This window comes from Phyllobates terribilis, unplaced genomic scaffold, assembly GCF_046119375.1.
Source record: "Phyllobates terribilis strain yellow unplaced genomic scaffold, ASM4611937v1 Scaffold_160__1_contigs__length_4322635, whole genome shotgun sequence".
Classification (NCBI taxonomy): Eukaryota; Metazoa; Chordata; class Amphibia; order Anura; family Dendrobatidae; genus Phyllobates; species Phyllobates terribilis.
The window spans coordinates 4,044,905-4,058,608 of NW_027362920.1; the positions used below are offsets into that span (position 1 = coordinate 4,044,905).

General features: G+C 49.2%; 6 non-coding genes and 3 pseudogenes across 6 annotated transcripts; all 9 read right to left on the reverse strand.

Moving 5' to 3' along the window:
- Positions 1-3,778: 3,778 nt before the first annotated feature.
- LOC141207357 (U2 spliceosomal RNA) lies at positions 3,779-3,856 on the reverse strand (annotated as a pseudogene).
- Positions 3,857-4,974: 1,118 nt separating this feature from the next.
- LOC141207328 (U2 spliceosomal RNA) lies at positions 4,975-5,159 on the reverse strand. The gene has a single exon (XR_012277723.1). It is a non-coding gene; the product is annotated as a U2 spliceosomal RNA (small nuclear RNA).
- Positions 5,160-5,948: 789 nt separating this feature from the next.
- On the reverse strand, positions 5,949-6,040 carry LOC141207377 (U2 spliceosomal RNA; annotated as a pseudogene).
- A 1,115-nt stretch (positions 6,041-7,155) lies between these two features.
- LOC141207833 (U2 spliceosomal RNA) lies at positions 7,156-7,346 on the reverse strand. The gene has a single exon (XR_012278155.1). It is a non-coding gene; the product is annotated as a U2 spliceosomal RNA (small nuclear RNA).
- Positions 7,347-8,461: 1,115 nt separating this feature from the next.
- On the reverse strand, positions 8,462-8,652 carry LOC141207834 (U2 spliceosomal RNA). The gene has a single exon (XR_012278156.1). It is a non-coding gene; the product is annotated as a U2 spliceosomal RNA (small nuclear RNA).
- A 1,118-nt stretch (positions 8,653-9,770) lies between these two features.
- Positions 9,771-9,955, reverse strand: LOC141207329 (U2 spliceosomal RNA). The gene has a single exon (XR_012277724.1). It is a non-coding gene; the product is annotated as a U2 spliceosomal RNA (small nuclear RNA).
- Positions 9,956-10,743: 788 nt separating this feature from the next.
- On the reverse strand, positions 10,744-10,835 carry LOC141207388 (U2 spliceosomal RNA; annotated as a pseudogene).
- Positions 10,836-11,953: 1,118 nt separating this feature from the next.
- Positions 11,954-12,144, reverse strand: LOC141207138 (U2 spliceosomal RNA). The gene has a single exon (XR_012277561.1). It is a non-coding gene; the product is annotated as a U2 spliceosomal RNA (small nuclear RNA).
- Positions 12,145-13,256: 1,112 nt separating this feature from the next.
- Positions 13,257-13,447, reverse strand: LOC141207106 (U2 spliceosomal RNA). The gene has a single exon (XR_012277531.1). It is a non-coding gene; the product is annotated as a U2 spliceosomal RNA (small nuclear RNA).
- Between the last annotated feature and the right edge of the window lie 257 nt (positions 13,448-13,704).

Here is a 13,704-nt window from a genome sequence, read left to right on the forward strand (position 1 = left end):
GACGGACATACGAACAAAACATGTTACCCAAACCTAACCGGTGCAGAGCTCGGCCCATGAACTCGTGGGAAACCCGGTCGAAGGCCTTCTCCTGATCCAAGGAGACCAGGGCCGCGTGTGCGCGGCGGACCTTGATGTACTCGACCGTGTCCCGCACGAGAGCGAGGCTGTCTGCGATGCGACGTCCAGGGATGCCGCAGGTCTGGTCCGGGTGGATGATCCGTCCGATGACCGTCTTAAGTCGTGTCGCCATCGTCTTGGCCAGGATCTTGTAGTCCACGTTGAGCAGAGTGATGGGACGCCAATTCCTCAGGTCGCACCTCTCTCCCTTCCGCTTGTACAGGATCGTGACCATTCCTTCCCTCAAAGATGGAGGCATTCTACCCTCCACCACCATCTCCTCGTACAGGTCCAACAGGTCCGGACAGATGAGGTCTCCCAGCGCTACATAGAGCTCCGCTGGAAGACCATCACTGCCCGGGGTCCTGCCGGTCCTAAAGGATTTAGCGGCAGAGAGCAATTCGCCCACCATCAGAGGTTTGTCCAAGGCTGCCGTGCCTGCAGGATCAAGATGGTTAGTGATACCTGACAGGAACTTATCAGCAGCGTCGGGGTCGGTAGTCTTGTGGGAGTAGAGTTCGCTGTAGAAGTCGCTGACGACCCTCATCACGTCCTCCTTCCCACGTCGCATGTTTCCGCTCTCGTCTCGCAGCTCGTTCAGGGGCGTGTGACCGGCATGAAGTTTCCTGAAAAAGAATGAGTTACATTTCTCACCCTTCTCCAGATTCTCCACTTTGGAACGGAAGATGATTCGCTTGGACTCCTCCTCAAAGTGCCTTTTCAGGCTCTTCTTGGTCTCCTCCAGCTCCTCCCTCACGTCCCAGCCGCAGTGAAGAAGGTCCTGCAGCGACCGCAGCTCGCGCTGCAGCCCTCTGAAGTCCCTCCTCTTCTCACACTCCTGTTGTCGACCCTTGGCCTGAAAGAAACAGCGAAACTCAAGTTTAACATATTCCCACCAATCAGAGACTGTTTGGAAGCTACCCTTGTAGGACTGCCACATTGCGTAGGCTGCTCTCAGCTCCTCCACGACTTCATCCTGAGCCAGCAGAGCACAATTCAGCTTCCAGGAGCCGGGGCCGGACGGAAAACCGTCGCCGAGGACACCTTGTAAGTGAATGGCTCTGTGGTCGGAGAAGAAGCAGGAGACCATCGAGTGCCTACTCTGCCTGACTGCCCGAGAGGTGAACACAAAGTCAATCCTGGAGCGGAGTGAGCCATCGGGTCGGCTCCACGAATAGTTCGTGGAGCCTCTCCCCATGGAGCCCACCACGTCCTGAAGAGAGGCCTCGGTTACCATCTCGATGAGCAGCTTGGACGTGATGTCCAACTTGGCAGATGTGCCAGAACTACGACCGTCCTCCTCGATGGGGCAGTTGAAATCCCCGGCCATCACTAAGGTCCTGGTGGTGGCAAGCTGAAGCCGCAGGGTCTGGAAAAGCTCCAAACGCTCATTCTTCAGTGGGGACGCATACACGTTGATGAACCTGACAGGTTCTCCCGCCCAGTTGCCATCTACAACAAGAGCCCTGCCGCAGATGAGCTCCTGGACGGACTCAAGCGTGAATGCGCCCCCCCTGATCAGAATTGCGACCCCCGCAGACTTGCAGTCACCCCCACCGGACCAGTAGGATGGACCGTGGGACCACTCCCTGGCCAGATGTTTGAAGGACCTAGAGGAGGGAAGGGAACATTCCTGCAACATATAAACATCACACAACTGGGAAGTAAGGAAGGCATAAATAGTCTGACGTCTGAACTTGTCCTTGATGCTCCTGACATTAATGGAAAATAAGTTAATATTAGCCATCATGTAGGGAAAAAAGAAAAAGTTAGCGCAGGCAATACACCTTAGTTACCACTCCGGTCGGGTGGTCCCTCGTCGGTGTTGACTGCTGGTGACGGGATCACCAGCAGGCCCTCTTCCTCCATCTGGTCAAGCAGCGCGGCCTCAATTTCGGCGACCACCAGTTCCTCCTCTTCTGGCTCGGCCACCAGGGTCTCAACCATGTGCTCCATCTCTTCTGGCTCAGGGAGGGTATCTTCCTTTTCGCCTACGAAATCCAGAATCTTCTTTTTGGAGGATTCAGTAGCAGGGCTGTCCTCCACCTTCCTCTTTCCCCGGGTTGGAACTGGGGAGACAAGAAGGGGAAAATCCTCCTCGGAATAGATAGCGGCGGGTGGAGGAAAGGTTAATTCCACCGCTACCATGGTCTGGGGAGGGAGAGTGGCTGCCGGGGCAGGGGAAAGGACACCTGCTGAGGAGTAGGGGAAGGAGGAAGAGGAAGTGGAATCCTCAGCAGGGGTGGCCGGGGTGGGGGGGGATTGGACGGGGGTGGCAGGGGGAGGGATCGAGAGAGGGGTGACAGAACTCTTACCCTCCTTTGACTTTTTCTTCTGCTTCGGAGCTGCTGGGACCATCGCTGGGGCTTTGGCCACCGACTCCTTGACCGCTTTGGCCTTGGTCGTCTCGGCCTTGGCCGCTGGGGCCTTGGTCGTCGCGTCCTTGACCTTCACAGGCCTGGTCGTCGGGGCCTTGTCCTTCGTAGCTGGGGTCGTCGCAACCACCGATGCCCAGGATCTCTCACGCCTGGGGCAATCCTTGTACAGATGAGCCGCCAGCCCACACAGGTTGCAGGACGTCTTCTTCGGGCAGTCCTTCGAGCTGTGTCCCGTCACTCGACAAATCCTGCAGGCATCCTCCTTGCAGTCCTTCATCTCGTGGCCGTTCTTGCCGCATCTCCTGCAGTTCCGCGGCATGTCCGGGTAATAGATGAGGCCGTAGGAGTTGCCCAGGGAGAATGTCGGGGGCAGGTGCCGAAGTCCGTCTGAGTACGCCAGGTCCCTGTGAAGTCTAACGGTCACCGACCACTTACCTGTCCAGAAGCCGAGTCCATTCAGGATGTGAGAGGGTTCCTTCACAACCAAACAGAAGCGTCTCAGGAAGGTACAGATGTCTTGGCCTGGGGTGTGCGGGTTGCGCATGGAGACCGTGATCCTCCTTTCATCCCTCTGGATAGGGCAGCTACCTGTAAAGGCAGAGAAAGAATTATCCGGTCCTTTTGCGCTTACCATTTCCCAGAACCTCCTGCAGGTGTTCACAGTGGCGAAGGTGACGAAGAAGATCCCCGTCAAGAAGGTCTGGATGCTGAGGGTGTCCGACCTGGAGAAGCCTCGATCCAGCAGCATCTTCTGGCAGAACACGTCCGAGGACATGTCCGGCACCCTCCCATCCACTTCCTTCAGCTTCAGGGCCACCGTCTGCCGCATCCATGGCTCCAGGGCTGGAGCTTCGTGGCGGGGCTTCTGGGGTCCCTTCTGCTGGCCAGTCGTGGAGGCAGAGTCCTTGGGGTCAGAATCGGCTCCTGGCTGGGCCCTCCTGGCTGTCCCCAGCTCCAGGCTCTTCTTTTCGGCCTTCCTCGCAGCGCTTGCCATGGCTTTCCTCCTGCAGTTACTTCTTGGAGCTGGATCTGGAACTCTTCCCGGAATGGGTGGAGCTATGCAGATTCTTCTCCCGTCGTGTTCTGGACAAATTCCCCGAAAGGTCTTTGTCTCTATGATTTTCTTCCTCGAAGATTCCACAGGACAGCCCGATTCTTCTCCGAGTCTTCGTCTTCTTCTGGATTCTTTAGAGCTTCTTCCTCCCACCGATATCCGCCTTCGTTCTCTGATGTCAGCTGGGCTCCGAAGCTCTTCTCCTTCCGAGTTCGATCGCTCTCGTCAAGTGTAGATCGTAGCTCTTGTGTTCTTAAAAGAACAGATACTACACTTGATCTTAGCCAAAAGGCCGAGAAGCGATAACCAGAATTGGTTTCAAACTACGGAGCCACCCAAGGATCCTGAAAAGTCCATTTGTGGAGATGAGCTCCTGGACTCCCGTTAAGAAGACATGTTGTCAACCTCTAGATCCCTTACATGCCTGCACTTTTCGGCTTGCTGCTGCTGCAATCCACGCGTTTTAGATCTGCATAACTCCACCTCTTTAAACACAGCACCTTCACCCCCTGCTGTTCCCACCCGCCTCAACACCGTTGGAAGGGAGGAGAACCAATTAAGGCGGGGGGTGGGGTGGAACGAGCAGCTGTCTACCCTTAGCAGGAGGGCTGCTGATTACATACCTCTCCTGCTGCTGCTGCTGCTGCTGGCTGTCCAGCAGCAGACTGAAGGTGGCTGCTGCTGTGCACAGGTATATAAAGGCTCAGAGCCTATTATGACACGCGCAGCCAGCGTTCCATTGCCACATTCCATCTACTGCAGGCAGGATACCTGGCTGGCTGAATGTCGCTGAGAAGCTCACAGAGACCGCCATAAGCAACAGTTTAACAGAATGCCACAGACTAATCAACCAAACTTTTTGGGTTGGGTTCTCTTTTATAGTCTGCAGGCATTAAATGAAAGAAGTCAGCGTTCCAGCAGAGGGAGACAACGTTTCAGAAAAGGCATTGTAGCAAACCAAAAAAGAAATTTTAAGCGCAGCAGAGTAACCAGTGCACATACCTGTTAGCTCAGGTGAGTTTAAAAGGCTGCTGTTGATAACAAGGGCATTTGCTAAATAGATGGTGTGTGTGCAACAATATACTGAAAGGTCAATTATATTGTGCAGCTTATCTCACCACCTGTAGTTATTTAGGTGAAAGCTCCAAAATGCTTGCCTAATATGTCTGTTTATCCAAAAGGAAGTAAAAAGGGAGAGCTAGAAAGATAGCATTTCATTACATTACATGGCAATGCAATGCACAGTTGCTGAAGTTGAACCAAAATGAGCTTGTAATCTGGCTTCTGCAACTTTGAACATGAAAAATCCAATGAGGAGAAGAAAAGCAAAGCCAAAGAGTCCATCCCAAAATCCGACAAACAAGCAAAATGAACAAAAAACATTGAATTCAATTCTTTCTGATTTTAGAAACTGCATTAAAGAAGGGGTGCACCGGTCCTGGAGATACTGCAATACCAGGTCAATGCGTGGAGTGGACAGAGCAAGCTCTTTTTCCATCTCCCTGTTCTAAAAATCCATTTAATATATGGTCCCCAGATAGGGGACGTATCAGATATTAAACTGATAAGAACAGATTTTTTTTTTTTTTTCGAAAGCCCGAATTCGTGTACAAAACCCGAGTGCGCTTAAAAAAGTGACAAGTGCCACAAAAAAAGTGCACTAGGATGCTGGTCTTCTTGGAACCCTCTCCAAAAGGAGAAGGGTCCCCCCAACCATTCCCCGTCCCTCCGAGCCAAAAGGCCACAGCGAGGAACAGGGACAAAAAGCCACCTCCAGCCGAAGCCAGAGGTGACCCAATCTTACCCCCAGCACCTGCCCGAGTTCTCACCCGAGCAAGACACTGGGAGCCAAAGACTGTGCTCCCCTCCCGGAAGAGGGGAGCCAACAACGCTCTCCTCCCGAAAGAGGAGAGCCAGGGGGGTTCAGGGGGGAGCGGAACCTGATGGCCACACACTCCCCCCCTAGACCTGCCAAGAGAGGAACCCGTAAGGGAACCGCATCCCGACAAAATCCTAGTAGGACGTGACACACGTGAATAAGTGGACACACAGTGACAAAGAAATTAAATAAATAGTGAAGGTTTCACAGTATAATACTGCCCGGACCTTCGACCGGGAATTGAAAAATTCCCCATCCTAAGGCCAAAAGGCCCGGAATAAGGGTGTGTGCGAAGAAAGAAAATTTGAAGTGCTTGTGCAAATGTGCCATAAACTCAAGTGGGGTTCCCAATCCCAGTGAGTTAAGGCACCCCAGGGTCACCACTCCTGGGGCACTTAACACTTCGGGCTTTCGATCTTCCCCGGCCCAATGGCTTCGATCCTGGGGGGCCATGCTTTCCACCAGATGACTATATTTGCCACCTGGCGTACTAACAAGCGCCTAAACCCCAGTGTGCATAATGTATCAATCTACTAGGGCGGCCAACATCCAAAACCGCCTTTACGAAAGATACTACACTTGATCTTAGCCAAAAGGCCGAGAAGCGATAACCAGAATTGGTTTCAAACTACGGAGCCACCCAAGGATCCTGAAAAGTCCATTTGTGGAGATGAGCTCCTGGACTCCCGTTAAGAAGACATGTTGTCAACCTCTAGATCCCTTACATGCCTGCACTTTTCGGCTTGCTGCTGCTGCAATCCACGCGTTTTAGATCTGCATAACTCCACCTCTTTAAACACAGCACCTTCACCCCCTGCTGTTCCCACCCGCCTCAACACCGTTGGAAGGGAGGAGAACCAATTAAGGCGGGGGGTGGGGTGGAACGAGCAGCTGTCTACCCTTAGCAGGAGGGCTGCTGATTACATACCTCTCCTGCTGCTGCTGCTGCTGGCTGTCCAGCAGCAGACTGAAGGTGGCTGCTGCTGTGCACAGGTATATAAAGGCTCAGAGCCTATTATGACACGCGCAGCCAGCGTTCCATTGCCACATTCCATCTACTGCAGGCAGGATACCTGGCTGGCTGAATGTCGCTGAGAAGCTCACAGAGACCGCCATAAGCAACAGTTTAACAGAATGCCACAGACTAATCAACCAAACTTTTTGGGTTGGGTTCTCTTTTATAGTCTGCAGGCATTAAATGAAAGAAGTCAGTGTTCCAGCAGAGGGAGACAACGTTTCAGAAAAGGCATTGTAGCAAACCAAAAAAGAAATTTTAAGCGCAGCAGAGTAACCAGCGCACATACCTGTTAGCTCAGGTGAGTTTAAAAGGCTGCTGTTGATAACAAGGGCATTTGCTAAATAGATGGTGTGTGTGCAACAATATACTGAAAGGTCAATTATATTGTGCAGCTTATCTCACCACCTGTAGTTATTTAGGTGAAAGCTCCAAAATGCTTGCCTAATATGTCTGTTTATCCAAAAGGAAGTAAAAAGGGAGAGCTAGAAAGATAGCATTTCATTACATTACATGGCAATGCAATGCACAGTTGCTGAAGTTGAACCAAAATGAGCTTGTAATCTGGCTTCTGCAACTTTGAACATGAAAAATCCAATGAGGAGAAGAAAAGCAAAGCCAAAGAGTCCATCCCAAAATCCGACAAACAAGCAAAATGAACAAAAAACATTGAATTCAATTCTTTCTGATTTTAGAAACTGCATTAAAGAAGGGGTGCACCGGTCCTGGAGATACTGCAATACCAGGTCAATGCGTGGAGTGGACAGAGCAAGCTCTTTTTCCATCTCCCTGTTCTAAAAATCCATTTAATATATGGTCCCCAGATAGGGGACGTATCAGATATTAAACTGATAAGAACAGATACTACACTTGATCTTAGCCAAAAGGCCGAGAAGCGATAACCAGAATTGGTTTCAAACTACGGAGCCACCCAAGGATCCTGAAAAGTCCATTTGTGGAGATGAGCTCCTGGACTCCCGTTAAGAAGACATGTTGTCAACCTCTAGATCCCTTACATGCCTGCACTTTTCGGCTTGCTGCTGCTGCAATCCACGCGTTTTAGATCTGCATAACTCCACCTCTTTAAACACAGCACCTTCACCCCCTGCTGTTCCCACCCGCCTCAACACCGTTGGAAGGGAGGAGAACCAATTAAGGCGGGGGGTGGGGTGGAACGAGCAGCTGTCTACCCTTAGCAGGAGGGCTGCTGATTACATACCTCTCCTGCTGCTGCTGCTGCTGGCTGTCCAGCAGCAGACTGAAGGTGGCTGCTGCTGTGCACAGGTATATAAAGGCTCAGAGCCTATTATGACACGCGCAGCCAGCGTTCCATTGCCACATTCCATCTACTGCAGGCAGGATACCTGGCTGGCTGAATGTCGCTGAGAAGCTCACAGAGACCGCCATAAGCAACAGTTTAACAGAATGCCACAGACTAATCAACCAAACTTTTTGGGTTGGGTTCTCTTTTATAGTCTGCAGGCATTAAATGAAAGAAGTCAGTGTTCCAGCAGAGGGAGACAACGTTTCAGAAAAGGCATTGTAGCAAACCAAAAAAGAAATTTTAAGCGCAGCAGAGTAACCAGCGCACATACCTGTTAGCTCAGGTGAGTTTAAAAGGCTGCTGTTGATAACAAGGGCATTTGCTAAATAGATGGTGTGTGTGCAACAATATACTGAAAGGTCAATTATATTGTGCAGCTTATCTCACCACCTGTAGTTATTTAGGTGAAAGCTCCAAAATGCTTGCCTAATATGTCTGTTTATCCAAAAGGAAGTAAAAAGGGAGAGCTAGAAAGATAGCATTTCATTACATTACATGGCAATGCAATGCACAGTTGCTGAAGTTGAACCAAAATGAGCTTGTAATCTGGCTTCTGCAACTTTGAACATGAAAAATCCAATGAGGAGAAGAAAAGCAAAGCCAAAGAGTCCATCCCAAAATCCGACAAACAAGCAAAATGAACAAAAAACATTGAATTCAATTCTTTCTGATTTTAGAAACTGCATTAAAGAAGGGGTGCACCGGTCCTGGAGATACTGCAATACCAGGTCAATGCGTGGAGTGGACAGAGCAAGCTCTTTTTCCATCTCCCTGTTCTAAAAATCCATTTAATATATGGTCCCCAGATAGGGGACGTATCAGATATTAAACTGATAAGAACAGATACTACACTTGATCTTAGCCAAAAGGCCGAGAAGCGATAACCAGAATTGGTTTCAAACTACGGAGCCACCCAAGGATCCTGAAAAGTCCATTTGTGGAGATGAGCTCCTGGACTCCCGTTAAGAAGACATGTTGTCAACCTCTAGATCCCTTACATGCCTGCACTTTTCGGCTTGCTGCTGCTGCAATCCACGCGTTTTAGATCTGCATAACTCCACCTCTTTAAACACAGCACCTTCACCCCCTGCTGTTCCCACCCGCCTCAACACCGTTGGAAGGGAGGAGAACCAATTAAGGCGGGGGGTGGGGTGGAACGAGCAGCTGTCTACCCTTAGCAGGAGGGCTGCTGATTACATACCTCTCCTGCTGCTGCTGCTGCTGCTGGCTGTCCAGCAGCAGACTGAAGGTGGCTGCTGCTGTGCACAGGTATATAAAGGCTCAGAGCCTATTATGACACGCGCAGCCAGCGTTCCATTGCCACATTCCATCTACTGCAGGCAGGATACCTGGCTGGCTGAATGTCGCTGAGAAGCTCACAGAGACCGCCATAAGCAACAGTTTAACAGAATGCCACAGACTAATCAACCAAACTTTTTGGGTTGGGTTCTCTTTTATAGTCTGCAGGCATTAAATGAAAGAAGTCAGTGTTCCAGCAGAGGGAGACAACGTTTCAGAAAAGGCATTGTAGCAAACCAAAAAAGAAATTTTAAGCGCAGCAGAGTAACCAGCGCACATACCTGTTAGCTCAGGTGAGTTTAAAAGGCTGCTGTTGATAACAAGGGCATTTGCTAAATAGATGGTGTGTGTGCAACAATATACTGAAAGGTCAATTATATTGTGCAGCTTATCTCACCACCTGTAGTTATTTAGGTGAAAGCTCCAAAATGCTTGCCTAATATGTCTGTTTATCCAAAAGGAAGTAAAAAGGGAGAGCTAGAAAGATAGCATTTCATTACATTACATGGCAATGCAATGCACAGTTGCTGAAGTTGAACCAAAATGAGCTTGTAATCTGGCTTCTGCAACTTTGAACATGAAAAATCCAATGAGGAGAAGAAAAGCAAAGCCAAAGAGTCCATCCCAAAATCCGACAAACAAGCAAAATGAACAAAAAACATTGAATTCAATTCTTTCTGATTTTAGAAACTGCATTAAAGAAGGGGTGCACCGGTCCTGGAGATACTGCAATACCAGGTCAATGCGTGGAGTGGACAGAGCAAGCTCTTTTTCCATCTCCCTGTTCTAAAAATCCATTTAATATATGGTCCCCAGATAGGGGACGTATCAGATATTAAACTGATAAGAACAGATTTTTTTTTTTTTTTCGAAAGCCCGAATTCGTGTACAAAACCCGAGTGCGCTTAAAAAAGTGACAAGTGCCACAAAAAAAGTGCACTAGGATGCTGGTCTTCTTGGAACCCTCTCCAAAAGGAGAAGGGTCCCCCCAACCATTCCCCGTCCCTCCGAGCCAAAAGGCCACAGCGAGGAACAGGGACAAAAAGCCACCTCCAGCCGAAGCCAGAGGCGACCCAATCTTACCCCCAGCACCTGCCCGAGTTCTCACCTGAGCAAGACACTGGGAGCCAAAGACTGTGCTCCCCTCCCGGAAGAGGGGAGCCAACAACGCTCTCCTCCCGAAAGAGGAGAGCCAGGGGGGTTCAGGGGGAGCGGAACCTGATGGCCACACACTCCCCCCCTAGACCTGCCAAGAGAGGAACCCGTAAGGGAACCGCATCCCGACAAAATCCTAGTAGGACGTGACACACGTGAATAAGTGGACACACAGTGACAAAGAAATTAAATAAATAGTGAAGGTTTCACAGTATAATACTGCCCGGACCTTCGACCGGCAATTGAAAAATTCTCCATCCTAAGGCCAGAAGGCCCGGAATAAGGGTGTGTGCGAAGAAAGAAAATTTGAAGTGCTTGTGCAAATGTGCCATAAACTCAAGTGGGGTTCCCAATCCCAGTGAGTTAAGGCACCCCAGGGTCACCACTCCTGGGGCACTTAACACTTCGGGCTTTCGATCTTCCCCGGCCCAATGGCGTCGATCCTGGGGGGCCATGCTTTCCACCAGATGACTATATTTGCCACCTGGCGTACTAACAAGCGCCTAAACCCCAGTGTGCATAATGTATCAATCTACTAGGGCGGCCAACATCCAAAACCGCCTTTTCGAAAGATACTACACTTGATCTTAGCCAAAAGGCCGAGAAGCGATAACCAGAATTGGTTTCAAACTACGGAGCCACCCAAGGATCCTGAAAAGTCCATTTGTGGAGATGAGCTCCTGGACTCCCGTTAAGAAGACATGTTGTCAACCTCTAGATCCCTTACATGCCTGCACTTTTCGGCTTGCTGCTGCTGCAATCCACGCGTTTTAGATCTGCATAACTCCACCTCTTTAAACAAAGCACCTTCACCCCCTGCTGTTCCCACCCGCCTCAACACCGTTGGAAGGGAGGAGAACCAATTAAGGCGGGGGGTGGGGTGGAACGAGCAGCTGTCTACCCTTAGCAGGAGGGCTGCTGATTACATACCTCTCCTGCTGCTGCTGCTGCTGCTGGCTGTCCAGCAGCAGACTGAAGGTGGCTGCTGCTGTGCACAGGTATATAAAGGCTCAGAGCCTATTATGACACGCGCAGCCAGCGTTCCATTGCCACATTCCATCTACTGCAGGCAGGATACCTGGCTGGCTGAATGTCGCTGAGAAGCTCACAGAGACCGCCATAAGCAACAGTTTAACAGAATGCCACAGACTAATCAACCAAACTTTTTGGGTTGGGTTCTCTTTTATAGTCTGCAGGCATTAAATGAAAGAAGTCAGTGTTCCAGCAGAGGGAGACAACGTTTCAGAAAAGGCATTGTAGCAAACCAAAAAAGAAATTTTAAGCGCAGCAGAGTAACCAGCGCACATACCTGTTAGCTCAGGTGAGTTTAAAAGGCTGCTGTTGATAACAAGGGCATTTGCTAAATAGATGGTGTGTGTGCAACAATATACTGAAAGGTCAATTATATTGTGCAGCTTATCTCACCACCTGTAGTTATTTAGGTGAAAGCTCCAAAATGCTTGCCTAATATGTCTGTTTATCCAAAAGGAAGTAAAAAGGGAGAGCTAGAAAGATAGCATTTCATTACATTACATGGCAATGCAATGCACAGTTGCTGAAGTTGAACCAAAATGAGCCTGTAATCTGGCTTCTGCAACTTTGAACATGAAAAATCCAATGAGGAGAAGAAAAGCAAAGCCAAAGAGTCCATCCCAAAATCCGACAAACAAGCAAAATGAACAAAAAACATTGAATTCAATTCTTTCTGATTTTAGAAACTGCATTAAAGAAGGGGTGCACCGGTCCTGGAGATACTGCAATACCAGGTCAATGCGTGAAGTGGACAGAGCAAGCTCTTTTTCCATCTCCCTGTTCTAAAAATCCATTTAATATATGGTCCCCAGATAGGGGACGTATCAGATATTAAACTGATAAGAACAGATACTACACTTGATCTTAGCCAAAAGGCCGAGAAGCGATAACCAGAATTGGTTTCAAACTACGGAGCCACCCAAGGATCCTGAAAAGTCCATTTGTGGAGATGAGCTCCTGGACTCCCGTTAAGAAGACATGTTGTCAACCTCTAGATCCCTTACATGCCTGCACTTTTCGGCTTGCTGCTGCTGCAATCCACGCGTTTTAGATCTGCATAACTCCACCTCTTTAAACACAGCACCTTCACCCCCTGCTGTTCCCACCCGCCTCAACACCATTGGAAGGGAGGAGAACCAATTAAGGCGGGGGGTGGGGTGGAACGAGCAGCTGTCTACCCTTAGCAGGAGGGCTGCTGATTACATACCTCTCCTGCTGCTGCTGCTGGCTGTCCAGCAGCAGACTGAAGGTGGCTGCTGCTGTGCACAGGTATATAAAGGCTCAGAGCCTATTATGACACGCGCAGCCAGCGTTCCATTGCCACATTCCATCTACTGCAGGCAGGATACCTGGCTGGCTGAATGTCGCTGAGAAGCTCACAGAGACCGCCATAAGCAACAGTTTAACAGAATGCCACAGACTAATCAACCAAACTTTTTGGGTTGGGTTCTCTTTTATAGTCTGCAGGCATTAAATGAAAGAAGTCAGTGTTCCAGCAGAGGGAGACAACGTTTCAGAAAAGGCATTGTAGCAAACCAAAAAAGAAATTTTAAGCGCAGCAGAGTAACCAGCGCACATACCTGTTAGCTCAGGTGAGTTTAAAAGGCTGCTGTTGATAACAAGGGCATTTGCTAAATAGATGGTGTGTGTGCAACAATATACTGAAAGGTCAATTATATTGTGCAGCTTATCTCACCACCTGTAGTTATTTAGGTGAAAGCTCCAAAATGCTTGCATAATATGTCTGTTTATCCAAAAGGAAGTAAAAAGGGAGAGCTAGAAAGATAGCATTTCATTACATTACATGGCAATGCAATGCACAGTTGCTGAAGTTGAACCAAAATGAGCTTGTAATCTGGCTTCTGCAACTTTGAACATGAAAAATCCAATGAGGAGAAGAAAAGCAAAGCCAAAGAGTCCATCCCAAAATCCGACAAACAAGCAAAATGAGCAAAAAACATTGAATTCAATTCTTTCTGATTTTAGAAACTGCATTAAAGAAGGGGTGCACCGGTCCTGGAGATACTGCAATACCAGGTCAATGCATGGAGTGGACAGAGCAAGCTCTTTTTCCATCTCCCTGTTCTAAAAATCCATTTAATATATGGTCCCCAGATAGGGGACGTATCAGATATTAAACTGATAAGAACAGATACTACACTTGATCTTAGCCAAAAGGCCGAGAAGCGATAACCAGAATTGGTTTCAAACTACGGAGCCACCCAAGGATCCTGAAAAGTCCATTTGTGGAGATGAGCTCCTGGACTCCCGTTAAGAAGACATGTTGTCAACCTCTAGATCCCTTACATGCCTGCACTTTTCGGCTTGCTGCTGCTGCAATCCACGCGTTTTAGATCTGCATAACTCCACCTCTTTAAACACAGCACCTTCACCCCCTGCTGTTCCCACCCGCCTCAACACCGTTGGAAGGGAGGAGAACCAATTAAG